Here is a 19,731-nt window from a genome sequence, read left to right as displayed (position 1 = left end):
GCCTAATGTTTTAACTATACTTAGCTACAGGGTGCGGTAGGACAGAAATACTGTATTTTCAAGAAATGCACTAATTGAAAACACACAGCTATGATCCAAATACACTTATAGGAGTAAATACTTCAATACTCTGTCTATGCCCTTAGAGCAGTGGTTCTCAAACTGTGGGTTGGGACCCACTTGGTGGGTCGCAATCCGATTTCTGGTGGGTCGCGAGAAGCTAGCAGCAGCCATCTTGGAAGATGGCAAAAGACCTAGGTGGCACCATTTTGGAAGTGGGCAAAGCCTGGGCGTTGCCATTTTAAGCTTCCCAGCATTGAGACGTAACTGAGAGCGGCTTGCACATGTGCAAAGAAAGCAGTATGCCGCTTTTCTCCAGAAAGCGTGCTGCTGCCTTCCAGCTGGACCTCCCTCTGCACTTGGAGGCTTCCCTCAGCGGGGCCAATCGAGGAGTGCAGGCTTGGATTTCAGGCAAAGAAGGACTGGGAGAGATGTAGACAAGCCAGCCAGGCTTCTCCCTACCAACCTTTGTCATCTTGGCTGCCTTGATGGGATGGGCTGCCTTGGGGTTGCAAGACAGAGCAGCCCCTCCCCTGCAGCTGAACTGGGCTGGAGAGTGTAGGCAGAGACCTGAACACAGGGCTTGGGTGAGTAGAGGCAGACCTGTGTGATCTCCCCTCTTGTGAGCCTGCCTTGAAAGCAGCATCGCCGCCGCCACCACCCCACTGCTGTTCTCGTCCTCTGCATCACAACCTCTCTCCCTCTCTGAAATCGCCTGGAAGCCATGATCCTTTCCTGCCCTGGCTTGCACGTCCTCTCTTTGCTGGGTTAAGGGGGGGGTCCCTGGCTGCCTGGCTGCCAAGAGAGCAGCCGGGGGGGGGGGAGAAGGGCAAGCCTGGCATGGGGGGAGCACCCAGGGAGAGTGCTGCTTCCCCAGCCACTTCTCTGATGTGCACCTCCCCCTCTTCTTACTTCTCTCTTAGGCTGCAATTCTGTCTACTCTTACCTGGGAGTAAGCCCCATTGCCAATAATGGGAGTCAATTCTGAGTAGACGTGCTTAGGCTAGGGAGATGAGGGGAAGCTTCCCTGCTTATGTTCCTTCTGAGGGGGATACTACTGTTTTTATTTCCTTTATTTACAAAAGCTGAAGCTACTTCTTGTATTGAGGTGCATGAGTAGGGTGCGCTTATTTCTGGCTAGTGCTGAGCACAGTATCAATAGCCACATCAATGTTTGTTAGTTTCAAGCGCAATGCAAGAAGTAGCTTGAGATTTTGTAAATAAAGACAGAAATAAAAACAGTAGTAAATAAATACACAGATATCTTATTCCAGATGTTTTATTTTTTGCTTGATAGCAATGGTAGCGAGGGCAGGGAGAATTGGAAGAAGCTTCTGAGCTGGAATACTGTCTCTTGTCATTTACAGTTTGAGTTTCTAGATAATAACTTCCTGCTTGATGACATCCCTTCAGGCTCTGACATCACAGTGATGTCACTTCCTGTTTGATGATGTCATTTCTAGCTATGACATCACTTCCAGGTTGCTGACATCACTTCTGGTGGATCCCAGACAGATTGTCATTCTCAGAAATGGGTCCTGGGCTAAAAAGGGTGAGAACCACTGCCTTAGAGAATTTATAAAAGTGCAAAATTTTAACGTCACTGTCTATGTACTATAACAGCAGTTTACAAAATGTTTTAGGAAGTATTTCAACATCAATGTTGCAATAAGAACTGTTTGGGTTTATTGGCCATGGTCTGTGAAGATTTTCATTTCATAATGTTTCATCCACAACTATGGTGGGCATTTCCAAAGGACTAGAGGTTAGACCCACATGCAGTTCATCTCACCCCAGAACAACTGACAGTAACTGTCTACTGATCTTTTTTACCATGTGTTCCTTAAAGAACTATGCTGGCTTCCAGCATTTCTAAGGGCTTTCCTTAGGAGGAGGAGGAAGGAGGAGACTTTGAGCATCAGCAGTGCTTGGTTACCTGTCCTCAGAAACGCTAGGATCCAGAAATTTGGAAGAGAAAAAGAACTGGGCTGTGGAGAGAAAGCTCATAGTCCTTTAAGGAACACACAGTGAACAAGATCAGTGGACAGTTACTGTCAGTTGCTCTGGGGTGAGAAACGGTATGTGGACCTTAAAGGACTATGTGCTTTCTCTCCACAAACCAGTTCTTTTCCTGCAAAAACTTAGTGCTGTGACCTCCCCAGCTATGCTACTGAGAAAGGCTGGTATAAAAATGTAAAAAATAAAATAAACTGCTGTTAACAGCGATGCAAGTGCACAACATTAAGTACTAGGATCTGGACTTCTACTACAACGTAAGCCTGTCCCAATGGATTTGCGAATGAAAGGGATGCCACTGTAACCCAATGACTATGCTGCAGCTACAGCAGATTGAGCTGTAACTTTTTCCATTACCCAAGCCAAAACAAATCTTGTACTAGTGAAGCATGCAAAAAGCTTCAATCCTCCAGAGTGCAGAAAATCTGATCCAATAGCTCAGTGACCTCACAGCAAGGATGAAATCCTATACACACTTTTCTGGAAGTAAGCCCCACTGAACATACTTCTGAATGGACACACATAAGATTGCTGTAAAGCTTCTTTCCCTTATTGCTGTTGATGAGAACCAAGGACACTTAGATGATTTGTTTTTGTTTTTTTTAATGGAAAATGGATGTTTCAGCAGATAGCCTTTTTGATACTAAAGAAGCCAATGTGGTATAATGAGTAAAATGTAGTACAAAGAGTTCAGTGTGAAATGAAACATTATTAAAGGGTTGTTAATAGATAAGACATCCGGTCTGAACTGTTGTCTGTTAACTATTAACAACCTAGTATTTAGTAGAATATTGGCCTAAAGGCAGCAAGAAGATGAGGGTTTTCCCCACTGAGTTTCCCCACCAAGTAAACACATAGACGAACAGGCCTTGCTGAGGGAGAGTCAGCATGGCTTCTGTAAGGGTAAGTCTTGCCTCACGAACCTTATAGAATTCTTTGAAAAGGTCAACAGGCATGTGGATGTGGGAGAACCCGTGGACATTATATATCTGGACTTTCAGAAGGCGTTTGACACGATCCCTCACCAAAGGCTACTGAAAAAACTCCACAGTCAGGGAATTAGAGGACAGGTTCTCTCGTGGATTGAGAACTGGTTGGAGGCCAGGAAGCAGAGAGTGGGTGTCAATGGGCAATTTTCACAATGGAGAGAGGTGAAAAGCGGTGTGCCCCAAGGATCTGTCTTGGGACCGGTGCTTTTCAACCTCTTCATAAATGACCTGCAGACAGGGTTGAGCAGTGAAGTGGCTAAGTTTGCAGACGACACCAAACTTTTCCGAGTGGTGAAGACCAGAAGTGATTGTGAGGAGCTCCAGAAGATCTCTCCAGACTGGCAGAATGGGCAGCAAAATGGCAGATGTGCTTCAATGTCAGTAAGTGTAAAGTCATGCACATTGGGGCAAAAAATCAAAACTTTAGATATAGGCTGATGGGTTCTGAGCTGTCTGTGACAGATCAGGAGAGAGATCTTGGGGTGGTGGTGGACAGCTCGATGAAAGTGTCAACCCAATGTGCGGCGGCAGTGAAGAAGGCCAATTCTATGCTTGGGATCATTAGGAAGGGTATTGAGAACAAAACGGCTAGTATTATAATGCTGCTGTACAAAACTATGGTAAGGCCACACCTGGAGTATTGTGTCCAGTTCTGGTCGCCGCATCTCAAAAAAGACATAGTGGAAATGGAAAAGGTGCAAAAGAGAGCAACTAAGTTGATTACGGGGCTGGGGCACCTTCCTTATGAGGAAAGGCTACGGCGTTTGGGCCTCTTCAGCCTAGAAAAGAGACGCCTGAGGGGGGACATGATTGAGACATACAAAATTATGCAGGGGATGGACAGAGTGGATAGGGAGATGCTCTTTACACTCTCACATAATACCAGAACCAGGGGACATCCACTAAAATTGAGTGTTGGGCAGGTTAGGACAGACAAAAGAAAATATTTCTTTACTCAGCGTGTGGTCGGTCTGTGGAACTCCTTGCCACAGGATGTGGTGATGGCGTCTAGCCTAGACACCTTTAAAAGGGGATTGGACAAGTTTCTGGAGGAAAAATCCATTATGGGGTACAAGCCATGATGTGTATGCGCAACCTCCTGATTTTAGAAATGGGTTATGTCAGAATGCCAGATGCAAGGGAGGGCACCGGGATGAGGTCTCTTGTTATCTGGTGTGCTCCCTGGGGCATTTGGTGGGCCGCTGTGAGATACAGGAAGCTGGACTAGATGGGCCTATGGCCTGATCCAGTGGGGCTGTTCTTATGTTCTTTTGAGTTTACTCCTGTTGATTTGGACACTGGAAAAGGACACTGTTGTCTTATGTTGCTGAGGGCCCAATCCTAGCCAACTCTCCAAAGCCAATGCAGCTGTAATGCAATGCCGAACTAAGGGAACAAAGGTTCCCTTACATTGAGAAGGCCTCTGTGACTGCCCATCCACTGCAGGATGCATTGCACATTCCATTGTTATGGCATCCCATTGGCACTGGTATGGCTGTGAGCTGGAAAGTGGGATAGGATTGGACCCTAAGGATCAGAATGGAGATACTTGGTTTGGTATCTCTCCAGACAGAAACTGTATGCCACATTTGGGATTTCTGTACCTTTCCCTGCACCCAATTTTACAGGACTGTTAGAAAAATAGTTAAGATTACAATATTACGTACAAAAAATCTTTGTCCTTCTCAGAAACACAAAGCAGAAAACTCATGTAAAGGGGGGTAAGCGGTATATACAGAGTTAAATTCTTCTCATCTGCCCCTCCCAGTTGATAGTTGGGTGACAATTAAGCAGATGAGCCATAAGGGGAGTGAACCGATTGGCTGCTCTGCTGAAGGTTCTGTGGGGCCAGAATATGAAAAGAGGAGCAAACTGCAGCTCAAGGTGGACAGATCTCTGTTGGTCTGGGGGCTGAGAGTTCTAACAGTTGGTTCCCTGAGCACAAAAGGAAGGAGCCTCCAGCCAAGACCCAGACTTCCATCCATCAGTGGTCCCATGTGTCCACCAGAGACTGTTCCAGTGTGGAGATCTAGCTTTAGCTTTGTAGCAGCTGAACACCCCATTTACCCCTTCCCTTCCAATAACCTGCTCAGCTGTGGTTCAAGGAGGGAAAGATTTGCTTAGGGGAATTTCATTAATGTAACAAACAGAGCTTTACTGTTATCTCTTTACAAAATAAACATCCTTGACCTTGTTCAATTTCATTCTGGTGTCTGTGTGTAATCATGTCATTTCTCTATCCATGGCTGTTTAACAGTGGCTCTCCCTGGTGGAGCGGAGTTCAGCAGTCAGTGAACAGAGGGGCCATCGAAAAATTTGGCTAACACTACTATAGTATTTCCCCCCCCCCCCACTGCTTTGTGGAAATTGAACTCTGAACCATTCTACTGAAGTAACACTATACTATTGTTTTGACAGAAATAAAATAACTTCTTCAAACCATATTGCTCCTTAAGTTCTTCCCTTCCTTAAGTCTTTTCTCACACCCCATATTCTAACTCTCCTATCCCAACTGCCACTAACTGTCATTTCTAAAGAACCATACTCCCTAACTTCTAAGATCCAATCAACTCTCTAGTCCAGTGATTCCCAACATTTTTACACTTGCATACCCCTTGAAAGCCCATTTTCATAAAATGTACCCCTCATATTAGCCCCACAGAGCATTCTAATACCAGCCCTGCAAGGTATTCCAATACAGACATGCCCTTTTCTGCCAAGTACCCCTAAAGGATCTGGCAAATACCCCAGGTTGGGAACCACTACATCTAGTCCAATCCCTAAGCAGTTCTAATTCCTAGGAGCCAATGAGAATGTTGCATTTTTTGTAGCTCTTCTTCAGCCTGGTCAGCAGAGACGGCCTCTTCAAGATTCTCCCCAAGATTGGATGTCCACCCAGGCTCCTCAGCATCATCAGATCTTTCCACAAGGACATGAAGGGCACTGTTGTCTTCGATGGCTCCACATCAGACCCTTTTGACATCCGAAGCGGAGTGAAGCAGGGCTGTGTTCTTGCACCAACCTTGTTTGGGATTTTCTTCGCTGTCCTGCTGAAGCAGGCCTTTGGAACTGCAACAGAAGGCATCTATCTCCGGACCAGATCAGACGGAAAGCTCTTCAACCTCTCCAGACTGAGAGCAAAATCCAAAGTCCAGCTGAAATGTCTGCGTGACTTCCTCTTTGCCGACGATGCAGCTGTCACTACCCACTCTGCCAAAGATCTCCAGCAGCTCATGGATCGTTTTAGCAAGGCCTGCCAAGATTTTGGACTGACAATCAGCCTGAAGAAAACACAGGTCATGGTTCAGGATGTGGACTCACCTCCCTGCATTACAATCTCTGAGCATGAACTGGAGGTTGTCCATGACTTTGTGTACCTTGGCTCAACGATCTCCGACACTCTTTCTCTCGATACCGAGCTAAACAAGCGCATCGGTAAAGCAGCTACCACGTTTTCCAGACTCACAAAGAGAGTCTGGACCAACAAGAAGCTGACGGAACATACCAAGATCCAGGTCTACAGAGCTTGCGTCCTGAGTACACTTCTGTACTGCAGCGAGTCATGGACTCTTCGCTCACAACAGGAGAGGAAACTGAGCGCTTTCCACATGCGCTGCCTCCGACGCATCCTCGGCATCACCTGGCAGGACAAAGTTCCAAACAACACAGTCCTGGAACGTGCTGGAATCCCTAGCATGTATTCACTGCTGAAACAGAGACGCCTGCGTTGGCTTGGTCATGTCGTGAGAATGGATGATGGCCGGATCCCAAAGGATCTCCTCTATGGAGAACTCGTGCAAGGAAAGCGCCCTACAGGTAGACCACAGCTGCGATACAAGGACATCTGCAAGAGGGATCTGAAGGCCTTAGGGATGGACCTCAACAAGTGGGAAACTCTGGCCTCTGAGCGGCCCGCTTGGAGGCAGGCTGTGCAGCATGGCCTTTCCCAGTTTGAAGAGACACTTGGCCAACAGTCTGAGGCTAAGAGGCAAAGAAGGAAGGCCCATAGCCAGGGAGACAGACCAGGGACAGACTGCACTTGCTCCCGGTGTGGAAGGGATTGTCACTCCCGGATTGGCCTTTTCAGCCACACTAGACGCTGTGCCAGAACCACCTTTCAGAGCGCGATACCATAGTCTTTCGAGACTGAAGGTTGCCAATACAAATCTTCAGCCTTAACCTATCACACCTCTGTTTCTTTTGAAAACATCAGTATGAATATTAATACCAAGACCACATTAAATAACTTTCAAAATAAATCTACGTTAACGTTCAACATTTTACTCTGTTTTGCCACACTTGGGCATGACGATAAAGAGACACTCAAAGGCTGCTAGTTAGATTAAGGCTGAGGAATACAGGCATTAAAAAGCTGGACTGAAGAAATTTCATCTTGACTGCCACCATTCAGTCTCGACAGACAGTTTGTGAAGAACTGCTCTAAACAATGTGGTGTGCAGACCAGCAATTTTCCCCCCTAAATGTCAGGGACTGGTACCATATCTGTGCCATATTATTATTGTATTCATATACAGACACTTACCACATCAGATCAGGAAAAACTAACATTCTGAGGGCCCAATCCATCCAACTTGCCAGTGCAGATGCAGCCCTGAGGTAAGGGAACAAATGTTCCCTTGCCTTAAGGAGGCCTCCATGACTTGCCCTCCACCTCAGGGTGCAGCACATGCCCCATCTGAACAGCTGGATCAGTGCTGAAAAGTTGGTTAGGATTGGGCCTTCTCTGTAATAATTGGAATGGGAGTGCAGATATTAAGTGTAGTGTACTCATGGACTGTGGAGGATAGGATTGGGCCATAAGATACGTTCATATCGTATTTAGGTGTAGCTGATAAGTGTTGTTAACATTATTAGATGTTATCTTTGATTGGGTTATTTTTCTGTTACTGTTCTCTAATGAATAAAAATTAAAGTTCTCCTACATGAACTCATAAACCAAAGGGCAGTGATTCTCAAACTGAGGCATCACGATGCCCCAGCCCAAGGAGCTCTGCCTTTCCCCCTTTAAGGGGCAGGGGGATGGTGGCAACATGATTGGACCGATCACACTGCCAGTGGGGAACCAGGGGTTTGGTTTCTACTCACCTGTCTGCTGCAGCATCCAGGGGGTGTGGGGAGCCCTGCTGAGTCCTCTGCAGGGTTCTCCACATCTCAAAAACGAAGAAATGCAATTGTGACCCACTTCTGGATTGTGATCACAAAACTGAAAGTGGATCGCAATTGCATTTCTTCAACAATTTGAGGTGTGGGGAGCCCTTTAGAGGGGTTCCCCGCACTCCCTGGATACTGTAGAAAACAGAGTAGAAACCAAGTCCCTTGGTCCCCATTGGCAGTACAATCATTCTGATCAGGTCGCCGCCGCCGCCACCCCCCCCGCCCCCGCAGACACTTAGAACAGCTCAAACTCTGTACAAGATTTCAAGAACCGCTGCCACAGGGTGCGAAAAAACTTCTAAGTAAACATGCTTATGAACACACTACAAACTCAGCTGAGTCCAGTGGGGCTTGTTATTTTGACCTGGCTGGTTTTCCTTATAACATTTAAGAAAGCACAAAAGGTGTGTCTACAGTTCCTATTGGGAGGGAACTGTAAATGAATATCAATGAATATTTAAGGCTCAGAACTGCAGTAATTCAACACTGTGAACAGTTGTCAACATCCTTCAGGACTGAAAAATACGTAAACTCAAGGGAATCTTCACATGCACAGTGCTGAACACAACTTTCTCTTAAGTTTCCACATGTACAAATGAGAACACATATTTTTAGATATCACATTTGAACTTACTTTGGTGCTCCATCAGGTTGCTCCTGTACTTTCTGCGATCCAGAACTGGTACTTTTAATTAAGCCAGTCTCTTCATTTTTGTTCAGTGCTCCCTGTGCACATCCAGAAGTCGAAATGACAAATATTTCTTGTTTAGGATGCTCAGTATGTCTATTTTCATGGTGATCAACTGGACTTTTAGAGTCCTTTTCAGTTCTGTTGAGTCCAGCTCTGAGGGAGGACTGCTCCGTTTCTTTCCAGGATGATTTTGAAGGAATACCAAATAAACTTCCAAGATACTGGAAAAATCCTTCTTTGATCTGTCTGTCATTACTGGCAGTTTTTTCCTCATGAGCCAAACTAGGAAGGCTATTAGCTTTCTTTAATTCTTCCTGAGTGATGGAGATATTCAGGTCTTCTGTTGAAAGGTTCTTATTTTCACATAGTGGAATCTGTGAGGAAAGGAAGAGATGGTTTTATAAATACTAAGAATGTCACACTACACAGGATTTATTGTATTTGCATCTCTGCAAGCAGCTCAGGTCAGCTTTTTATCATTACAATAGCTTGATGGCATAGATTATTAAAATGAAATGGAATGGACAGACTGAAAGTAACCAAGAAAGCTTCATATATGAGTGAGATTTGAACCTGTCCAGTCAACACGCTTAACCATAACACTAGTGGTTCCCAAACTGAGACCATGGCCCACCAGTGGGTCATTTCTAGTGGTTTGCAAAACTGGCAGGGTAGATTAGGCTATGTGCATCAGGGGTTAAACAACCTCTTACTTGGAGGGAGTACTGCTGCCCAATCACCATTACAGCCACAGAGACTTGAGTGGCTAGTAAAGTGAAACTTTTTTTAGGTGGGTTCCAATGCTAAAACATTTGGGAACAACTGCACTATCCAATATTAGCTGTCTTATAAGTGAGACAGAACGCAATCATATACAGTACACACTGTTTTAATACATGGGCTTTACCTACTGCATCCTAGTGGCATATCTAGGGAAAATGGTGTCCATGGCAAGCACTGAAATTGCGACCGTCTAAACAGAAAAAGGGGCCAGCCCTGTCCATCTCACCAAATGAATTTATTCAGCAAGCTACACAGAGAAGGGGTGATGGGGAAAAACCCAGCTTTATTCCATGGAGTGAATTTATGCAAAAATTTGTGGATGCTAAACCGACCCTAAAAAAAGCAATGAAAAATAGCGTTCATTTACCTCTTTTTAAAGGTTCCCTGAAACTGATGCAAAAAAATGCACAATTGGTTGTGGTGCGGAAACACACCATCAGTAGAATATGATTAAGTCTGTGCCTAGCCTGTGCCCTTCAAGTGCAGGGCAGACACCCCCACTTGCCACACCCAAGATATGCCACTGCTGCATCTGTACCATGAGTCATAATCTGATTCAATTAGTGGTACAAACTTTATGGAAGACTTACAAGATGCCTTTAGAGTTGCTTTGAAAAAACATCAGATAGTTTTTCAGGATCAACAGATATAGCACTGCATAAACTCTTGTGAAAGCTCTTGCACAGTGCAAGCTGTTGCAGAACAGTGTGAACAGCTGTTTTCTTTTCAGTCAAAGTTTTTTGGACCCAATCCTTAAAATTAATTCCATACTTGATGACTTATGACAAATGTGTTGTATCATGCTAAGGCTTAAAAACATTCAACCATGAATTTTGTAACTTTCCAGGAAAAAAATCACATTTTAGAAGCCAGTGCATTCAATTGTAAACGTTTGTTAGTGGTTCTTAACCATTTCTGGGTCACAAACCTCTCTGAGAATCTGATGAAAGCCACTCGCCTCTTCCCCAGGAAAAGGTCCAGGGTGAAGAAACCATCAGATCCTTTTATCAGGGGACACTGGACTATTGTTGCCCCAATAAACCCAAACTTTAATACACCTTAAATCCAAGGTGAATCCAGCTCCTTCATCATGAATGAGATGTTGTACCCTGCCCTCCAGGTTGTGGGCTCTCCCACCCCCCACCCCCAGTGAGGGAGAGGAGGGCTGCCTGCCTGCAATAACATGGAACACATTTAAGTTGAACAAGACGAACACTGAACTTGTGGGAGGCAGGGATGGGGTTTGGGGAGCATGTTGGTAATGAGGCTTGCCAGCACACTCCCAGTGAGTTTGCAACCACTGACAGTCACCACAGTTGCAAATGTCTGAAGAGCACTAGTGAATTGAGAGCATCAAGCAATAATTAACAGTATTTATATTATTAACAGTATTTATATACCGCTTTTCAACCAAAGTTCACAGAGCGGTTTACAGAGAAAAATCAAATAACTAAATGGCTCCCTGTCCCAAAAGGGCTCACAATCTAAAAAGATGCAAATGAATACCAGCAGTCAGCCACTAGAACAGACAGTGCTGGGGTGAGGTGGACCAGTTACTCTCCCCCTGCTAAAAAAAAGGAGCACCCACTTGAAAAAGTGCCTCTTACCCAATTAGCAGGGGTTAAATGCAATAATGCATTTAAATTTCTTACTGATCCACAAACTTAAAATAATAATTTGCACATAACATTGATTCTCTGGTCACAACCTTCTTACTAGCTGTTCATCTTCTACCTGTTCTTTTTTAAATGCTAGGTTAATAGCTTGCTGCTGTTCCATAATGGTCTAATACTTTCTGGGATAAAAGCCTACCTGTTTTATCATTGAAAGAGGCACTTTCAGGATATATTTAATCACATGTATACTTACATGTGTACAGTTTCCTGCATCACCTCCTTCACCATGGCCTCTTCAACTAGTAATCATTTAAAAATGGGAAGTAATCAATACCAGCCCCTTTAAAAGTAGCAAATAAAAAGATACCTTTAACAGTACAGGGTTGATTTCCTTTCTCTGACATATCACACTTGTAGATTCATTTTCCTTAGTTTCACAGCTAAAAAAGAGAAAACAAAAAGTAGATGTTTTGAAAGTTCAAGTTTATTTGGACCAGTGCTGATACCAGACATAAGACATCAACCGGTTCCCACCCTTTTCTCATTCTGGTCATTATCTCACTTGCTTTGGTCTGAACATCTTTCCCTAATCTTTCCTCAACTTTCCCCAATCTTTTTCACCTTCAATCATTTATCCAAACTCACTATTTAAAGAAAAGCCTTCCTTGTACCAATGCTTCTCCTTTCTGCATTCCCTTCTGCTAGTGAACAGTTCCCTAAATCAGTACATCCTCAGAATTGCTTTATCAACTCTTGTCTCTCACTTCTTCTTTGTTCTGCCTGTTCAACTTGGTTTTTCAAATAATAATACAATGACACATGGAAAATAATTCTGCACAGGCAGATTTCTGATGCATATATGTTCCTAGGGAAGCTGTTTTGGGTCACGGTTTTCCAGTACATGTACATCTTCTATAAAAGGAGACAGTTACATGTAGAATAATTACAATTTACACACTAACTTCATATTAGTTCCATGCTAAATTCATACTAGAACTGAAAAAAGATTGCCTGTGATGAAATATATCCATTATCTTAAGCTGTATGAAATTTAAGGATAATATACAAAGGCTGGTTAATCTACTGCATTTGTAGAGACATATGAGAAGTTTTTCTATCCTATAGTATACTGGAGAATGACATTATCTCCTGCACCTTTTCCCACTGTAAGTTGATTAGGACAGAAATGAGCTTGAATCCTTCACAACAGATAGCTTACTCCAATATAGGAACTGAAGTTCTGTGGTTAGAGTGATCAGGGAGTAAAAAATTCTTTCCATAGGCTTTAAGACCACATTCAGCTCTCCTAAGGGAGAGTTAAACTAGTTGAATGTGGTCTTAAAAGCCCATGAAAAGGATTTTTTACTCCCTGGTCTACTCCAGTATTACCATCAGAACAGTGGTTCTCACACATTTAGCACCAGGACCCAATTTTTAGAATGAGAATCTGTCAGGGCCCACTGGAAGTGATGTTTTGACAGGAAGTGACATCAAGCAGAAAACTTTTTAACAATCCTAGGATGCAATCCTACCCACACTTACCCAGGAACAAATCCCATTTACTATCATTGTTAAAAGAATATACGTAGTAGCTTGTTAAAAGTGCAGGTCTGTCACATTTCCCCAAATGCAGTCACATACCATGGTAGCATCAAGTCTAATATATTAAAAAAGAAAACATTGAAATGAATGGGGACCTACCTGAAACTGGCTCGCAACCCACCTAGTGGATCCCGACCCACAGTTTGAGAAACACTATATTTGAAGATTAGAGTAAAATTGATGCACGCAGAATGATTCAATTAATAAATCTTTTCCACATTTACTAGTTCAGTACATTAACCCTGCTACTGATGTTGCCAAAAGGGTATAGATGTGCAGAAAAATCCTATGCGTGTTAAATTGGAATCAAGCTCCATTTTATTCACTGTAGCTTACTTCCAAATAACTCTTTAGTATTACTGCTTTAGAGATTCTGAAAAGGTTTTCATATTAGTGCAGCTTTTATGCGACTGAACTGAAAGTAGCTACTTATTCTATTGCCTAAAAGGCAATTTTTAAACTAAAAAGAAAAGAAAGGAAATGAAGGATTAATTCAGATTCTAAAAAAACAATATTTGAAAAATTTATAACCCGCCTTTCCCATGCCAAAACAAATGCCCATTACAAAGCTCTATAATAAATTTATCACAACAATAGGTAAAAACGTCAGAGCACGAAAACATTAATCTTAACATGAATACAACAAAGCAAAACTCAACAAACAACATTGAGCCATGGGTGGGGGGCGGGCAAATCAGTCTGGGAATGCAGTCAACCAACAGCACCATTACAGAGTGTAGAAGTAAACATCTTCCCATCAACCAAAAGCCAGACAAAACTGGTATGTTCTCAGCAGCGGCATAACTAGGGTTTGCATCACCTAGTACAACACCTAGTGCATCACCTAGTACCCATGCGTCACCCCTATGATGGACCTCCTCCCATGCAGTAGATGGGGCACTGCCCCAGGCAGTGGGTGTGGTGATGCACCACTGCCCCATCCCACAGGTTTTTTGGTTATAACATTTGATAGAATTGAGATATTTCAATGTGGTTTCTTTCATTGCATTCTGTGTGGAATTTCGCATCAAATGATGTATAACATGGTGGTATTATTCAAAAATACCAAGATTTAAAAAATTAAGGCCACTAGTGAAATTTTGGCCACTCATTTTAAGATGAACTGAAAATAGGAAGATGCATGTACAGATGTAAGCAAAAGGTTTAGTAACATTGTACATCAATAGCAAATTGACGTAAATTTGCTCCAATAAATTTGACATTTGTTGCCTGAAAGCGAGTTTTGCATTTTTGCCTGCTTTATAACTCATTACCAAATTGGTACACCAACACAGTTCCCATTTTCATGAATAGAATTTGTTCCTGAAAAACACTTTTGAAAGTTGGCCTGCCAACTTTTTAGAGGCTAAAAACAACAACTGTGAGGTGTACTTAAGTGCATGCAACTCTGTGCTGGATTTTGATCATTATTTGTACAAGGCCCTTAGTGTGTTATTAGATGACTCACAGTATGTAAATAAATAACTGAAAATCCAAGATATTTCTTTGCAGAAAAAAGCTATCAGCTTTGTCCCCAAACTGTACTTTTTCCAGTTAACTGAAGTTACCTTCCAGGGCAGAAAACATTAAAAAGACAACTGTTGATACCAACATTATAGGCAAATTGTTGAACAGATTCTTCATGACCTAGATTAACATTGCAGTACAAAAAAAAATAGGACAGTTTACAGCTCCTGTTACAAAATGTTCCATAAGCAAAACATTTGCAAATACTGGAACCATTTCTGCAGTTTTAAAAAGGAAAAAAAATCTGGCTATTAATCATTATTTTTGTTCTTACAGGGTATCTACAAAACCCTGTTCTACAATGTTGAAGCCCGAAGACAGCAAATGGGATATGGTGTAAGGTAGCTCTCTTTCATAAAAGTTTGTCCACTCACAAGGAACTATACAAAACAAACTGTGCACTGGCAGGGACACAATAAATGGGAATAATTACAATATAAACAACTTTATCACTACACAATCTCAGTTTCTTATAGAAAATGTAATTAACATTGCTTCTGTAAAATCACTTCTGACATTTCCATCATGTTTGAGCATCTTAGTTATTCATTCTCTAATTCACCAGACTGTAGTCATTTGGGTGACTAACCTTATTTGTTGCTCATTATAACAATGACTGCATCAATCTATAACAATGTTTCACAAACTGTGGGTCACTACCACATTGTTGGTGGGCTGTGAAACTGACAAGCTGATAGCTGGCAAGGAAAATATATTGAGCCCTATGGAAAGTGAAACTGCCGCATGTGTGAATTTACTCATGAGTAGGCAAGCATGCTTCCGTTCACTTAGAAGGGCATGCCAAGAGAAATGCAATGCCAACAAAGTGGTCCCGTCTTGCTGACCATAGGCCCCCCCAAAAAACAGACAAGAAGGTCAGATCCCCCAAGCTGATAAAGAAAATGCATTAAGTCCTATGCAAAGTGAAACTGAGACACATGTGCATTTACTCATAAGTAGGCAACCATGCCTCACTTCCTATCAAATGCCAGGTAATGAGGAATACAAGGCCACCAGAATAGTCCCAATCTGATGAACATGGAGCCCAAACACACACTTCAGAAGGCAGTCTCCCCACCATAGTAAGAAAGATAAAAACAGATGCTTGGGCAGCTGGTAAAAGGAAACTTGTGTTTTTTTTTCCCGTTAGGTGGGTCCCCATAGAATGTCATTTGTAAGAGTGGGTCCCTATGCTAAAAAGTTTGGGAATGACATTATAATACACAAAGACAACATTGCATATTATAAGTTGAACTAAACTTAAATGCCAAGGGAGGCTTTCTATGTAGAAGGAAACACCTTGTTAAACACCAAACCACAATACATATTCCTATAATTATTATTTCACATTTATTTATTTATTCCCTTTCTCAAAGCTGTGCTCAAAGTACAACTCAGTGCAATGATTCTGTCACTCTGGTATATTTCAACCTGGCATCTTGATAACTCAAATGTGATCAAACAGCACTTGTGGTTCTACCCTAGCCGTTTTGTAACATTTAGAGCAACTCTCTGCAATTTCCTGAACATGGAGTCTAGCTCAATGTTGACAAAACTTAAGAAAGTCACTTATGCGCTCTCTCAAATGAATTAAGTCCTGAAAAATGAAACGATAACCTGCTTATCCAGAAAAAATTGATGGATTTGACAAGTTGTTTCTTTAACTGAAACGGATCCAGGAATTCCTTAAGCACACCCTTCCCATCAGATGAATATCAGTATTGTGACATTCACAATACAATTTTTCCTTGCAAACGTCCACTCACTACTATTTATCAGCAACCCATATTTGGGAAACTTAGGTTCACAAGTAAACAAGACAGAAAGACAGAAATCTATAAAGATAGATTATTGTTCATCTTCTGCAGCATTGGGCATTTTTTTTAAGCGTTGAAGGTCCCAATATGAAATATATAGACTGAGGCAGAAATCTGGTCACAATCTGCAAGTTTATTAATATAATTTGCATATCAATGTCATAAAGATCAAAGAAACTAAATTAGTATGAAATTTTACTACTTAAATGCAAGTAACATGAAATCAGTCTTTGAAAAGTCTTAACGCATTGACAGAAAAAACTCATTAGGAAAAATGAGATTAAATGAAAACACAAAAACATAATCATTCTAGCTTGATGGAACATTCATAAGAACATAAGAACATAAGAACAGCCCCACTGGATCAGGCCATAGGCCCATCTAGTCCAGCTTCCTGTATCTCACAGCGGCCCACCAAATGCCCCAGATTCAGAAGCAACTCAGTTCCGTTACAAAACTTTTCTAGAGTTCTCTGCAAAACATGTACACAACTATACGACTAAATCTTCAAAGCCAGTCCAAGCATCTGACCATCTGTATTTCCCCTTCTTTGTTCTTTGTAACAATCACTTGGAAGTACTGTATAAAGAAAAAGCCCATCCCATTTCTTCCTTTATTAAGCCACTCCACCCACAATACATACACAAAAGTTTGTTTGCAATGCTGGGCACAAATGCTTGGAATGTAGAAGGAAACAGCACTGGCAGAAAAACTGAGATGTATTGGTTTTGACAACACAACTGGGTAGATCTGGGAAGAATAAGGCAGAAGACAAAAGTTCTACAGACTATGTTCACTTCAAGACTGAAGCTGGACCACAGTCTATTCTAGCCACACTATTAACTGTGCAGAGTACAGGTGTCAGTGTTCCAAATTAACACAGGTAGGACAGTGAGTAAGGAAAGGGGGCTGATAGTAAGTAAAAGGGGAGATGTTCAAATGATAGAAGTCAGTGCAGCATGGAAGTATGCCGGCCAGCTGATGCATACGTGCAATTAAGAATATATTCATCTCTGTTAGCTACTATGGAACTTATCCCAATTCAGGTATATTTACTCACATTCTGTAATAAGCTACTCCTTAGAGCATTTTAAAGTCCTCTGACTGTTGAATTATTTGAAATTTTATGAAATGGTTCTCAGGCTCTTTGCAAAGAAAATTTAACAGGCCAGGCAACCAGCTACATGAGATACTTAGTTGCACCAGAGTTATGTACTGCATTGGTGTGATTTATAAGAACTGTATTTCTATAGCTATAAGCCATTTCTGCCCAACATTGCATATACACAACAGGAATCTAATGCGTACACCTATGGGCTGGGGTGTTAAGGGTCTTTTTAACTTTACGGAATGACGTGGACAGTGTTAATTTTGATCTTTTAGTTATTACTAATTTTCTTTTTGTATACAATATGTTTAATTCTTGAATTCCATTCTTTGATGTTTTATTTTTTGGATTCATGCTCTGATTCATTCATTCATTCATTCATTCATGCACCATTCCTTATTTCCAGCTCACCTTCCCCAATGACTACATTTAATACGAACAGAGAATTAAGAAAAAGGAGTTAAACAGAGTGGTAGGCGATACTGGCTTCTCCATCAACACTTGGAAATGAAAAGGAGCTAATAGACAGAGCTAGTAACAGGACATCTACATTAGAAGGTGGTAAATGACGGCAGTTTAAAGGAGGCAATAGTTTTGTACTGCAATGCAAACACCTGACCTGATATAATGTCCTGCTCCAATGCAACTGTCATTTGTAACTGAAACATAGCTAAAATAGGATATAGAAGGTATAGGTATAGAAGTGCTTTGAACTGCCATGTGACCAATTTAAAATTTATCAGAAAAGAAGTGAAAAAGATAAAAGTGGATTGCCTCTCTCAGACACATAATGCAGGCAAGGCAACACTCATGTAAATTGTGGTAATTTATCAAAAGTGGCTTACACTGGTGTAGGGATGGCCAACATTTCAACTTCAGGGTTTCTAGACCTTTGTGTAGAGGATGGAATTCCAGTAGGGGCAGCCTGTCCCCCCATAGATGACACAGATGCACCTGCTGAAATTCCCACCTCTACACCAGTGGTACTCAAACTTTGAGGGAGCTTTACTCCCTCAGTAAGTCTTTGTGGGGGAGGGGCTAGGGTAGCAACTTGATACCCAGGATCGAGCTGCTGAGGGGGGGGCGAGGGGGGTGCTTGTGACTTACTTTTAGAAGGCAGGGCTGCAGCAGGCTGCAGGAGGTGTGGGGAGCCCTGCGCAGCACTCCCTGAGGCTTGGAACTTTCACTGAAAGCGGGTGCAAAGCGCCTCCTGCAAAACGAGAGTGCTTTGCACCTGCCTTCAGGGAATGTTCCAAGCCTTGGGGAGCGCTGTGCAGGGCTATGCAGGGCTCCCCGCACCTCCTGCAGCCCTGCCTTCTAAAAGTAAGTCACAAGCACCCCCCTTTGTCCCCCTCCAAACGGACACAATCCTGGGGATCACTTCCCTACCTCTCCCCTTCACCTGCCCCTTAAAGGGAAAGGGGAACCTTTACACTAACTGGTGGGTCGCGACCCACCAGTTTGAGAACCACTGCTCTACACAATAGTTAAAGGTCCAGGAGCCCTGAAGTTGACAAGCTGACCACTCCTGGTGTACACACAGCAACTGTCTTCACCATGTCTATTGCTCCTCTGAAACTTTGTCGTACTAATAATGACTCTAGGCTAAGCAGATGCTAAGCCCTGATCACACCATTCCATGGTCTTCAGGGAAAGAAGGGAAGAAATGAGAATCCAAGACCAGTAGCTGCTGACTGTGTTGTCTCACTTCAGGCAGTGGCCCAGAGGCAATGAAAACATATGCTCCCCCTTCTAGTTTATGAAGTTGGTCATATTAAATTTAGAGAGGTGAATAGGAGGCTTACAGAGGGGTGAGGGGAAATAATACCCCCTTCCCCTCTAGAGCCTCCCCATCCGTCCCCTGCTGAATACAGCATCATCTTTCTGGCACAGATGTGGGGGGGAGGGGAGGATATGATTGGGCCCTTAATCTGCATTACACAGGAACACCAGAATTTCTGGTTTTTGTGTATAGTTGTGGGTCAATACCATGCCCCAGGATTATTGCAGATTACACTGAGATTTTTCTTCTAGCATCTGTCAGGCATAGTAACTAATATTAATATAGCCCTTGCATTAGACAAATAGGTCAGATGAAGTTCTCAACATGCTTTCCATAACAGAAGTTATGCTGCGGGTACCAAAGTATAGGGCTTTAGAATAATAACTTTGAGAGTATTTAGCTTTGATGAAGTTTAAACAATAACATTTCAGAGCAAGCAGGAGCAATAATCTATGAGTATTTGAAAACAAGATACGGACCTTAATTTCCTACAAATAATGATATTCAGCTCTAGGTTAAAACAAGATTGTGTAAGTGCTTAAAGTGTCTGTGATATTTATAAAG

At 42.5% G+C, this 19,731-nt stretch overlaps 1 protein-coding gene across 1 annotated transcript in view; it reads left to right on the top strand.

The window, feature by feature from the left end:
* RIOX2 (ribosomal oxygenase 2) overlaps nt 1–14,842 on the top strand; it is an 82,909-nt gene extending 68,067 nt beyond the window's left edge. The window contains exon 11 of the mRNA XM_066619311.1: nt 14,736–14,842. The gene's annotated coding sequence lies outside the window, so the exon portion shown is untranslated. The remainder of the gene's footprint in view (nt 1–14,735) is intronic.
* Nucleotides 14,843–19,731: the final 4,889 nt, after the last annotated feature.

This window comes from Tiliqua scincoides, chromosome 3 (assembly GCF_035046505.1).
Source record: "Tiliqua scincoides isolate rTilSci1 chromosome 3, rTilSci1.hap2, whole genome shotgun sequence".
Classification (NCBI taxonomy): domain Eukaryota; kingdom Metazoa; phylum Chordata; class Lepidosauria; order Squamata; family Scincidae; genus Tiliqua; species Tiliqua scincoides.
This window is presented reverse-complemented; position numbering and strand designations above follow the sequence as displayed.